Source organism: Sinocyclocheilus grahami, unplaced genomic scaffold (genome assembly GCF_001515645.1).
Source record: "Sinocyclocheilus grahami isolate Dianchi unplaced genomic scaffold, SAMN03320097.WGS_v1.1 scaffold1194.1, whole genome shotgun sequence".
Classification (NCBI taxonomy): Eukaryota; Metazoa; Chordata; class Actinopteri; order Cypriniformes; family Cyprinidae; genus Sinocyclocheilus; species Sinocyclocheilus grahami.
This window is the reverse complement of record NW_015506373.1, coordinates 18,226-18,842: the sequence shown is the minus strand read 5'-3', so window position 1 is coordinate 18,842 and position 617 is coordinate 18,226.

The following is a 617-nucleotide window of genomic DNA, read 5'->3' as shown; positions in this document are numbered from 1 at the left end:
GCTTTTGGGCTGGAAATCGTCCATCCAATCTGGCAACACTGTTTGTATCCATCTTTCATTTTATCCAGTAGCCTACTAACCCTATGGTACAGACCTCTGCTTGGTTGTAACACATTTATATGCTATATTTGTTCATAATCTGAATTAAAATGCGAAACTACCAAAAAAACAACCAGAAATCAAAAAATTGTTTTGCGTTGAAAAGGCGCGCGAGCGAAACCGATCAGGATGCGCACTGAGAGAGTCTGACGAGAACAGAGGTGTCTGAGATAAGAGCACTTTTACTGTAACAAATTATTTCAATAACTTATGAAAAGTTATATAGGCTATATACATATTATAGAGTCCTGTTATAGGTGTGTAGGTTTCATGGAAGGCGGATTTAAAGTTGAACTAAACTATTTATGTCACTAACAAAGATGTTTAAGACGAATGATGTACGTGCCAAAAACATCTGGACTGCGGTCTGTAACGTTACCAGATTGGAAATGGCAACAAGGTTGTTAAAACGTCAACGTACGAACGTTTCTTGCGTTGGAAAAACTTTCAAAATGCATTAACAAGCTGTTCTGAAAATGCAGTGGCGGCTCGTGGGTTTTAAAATAGAGGAGGCACAC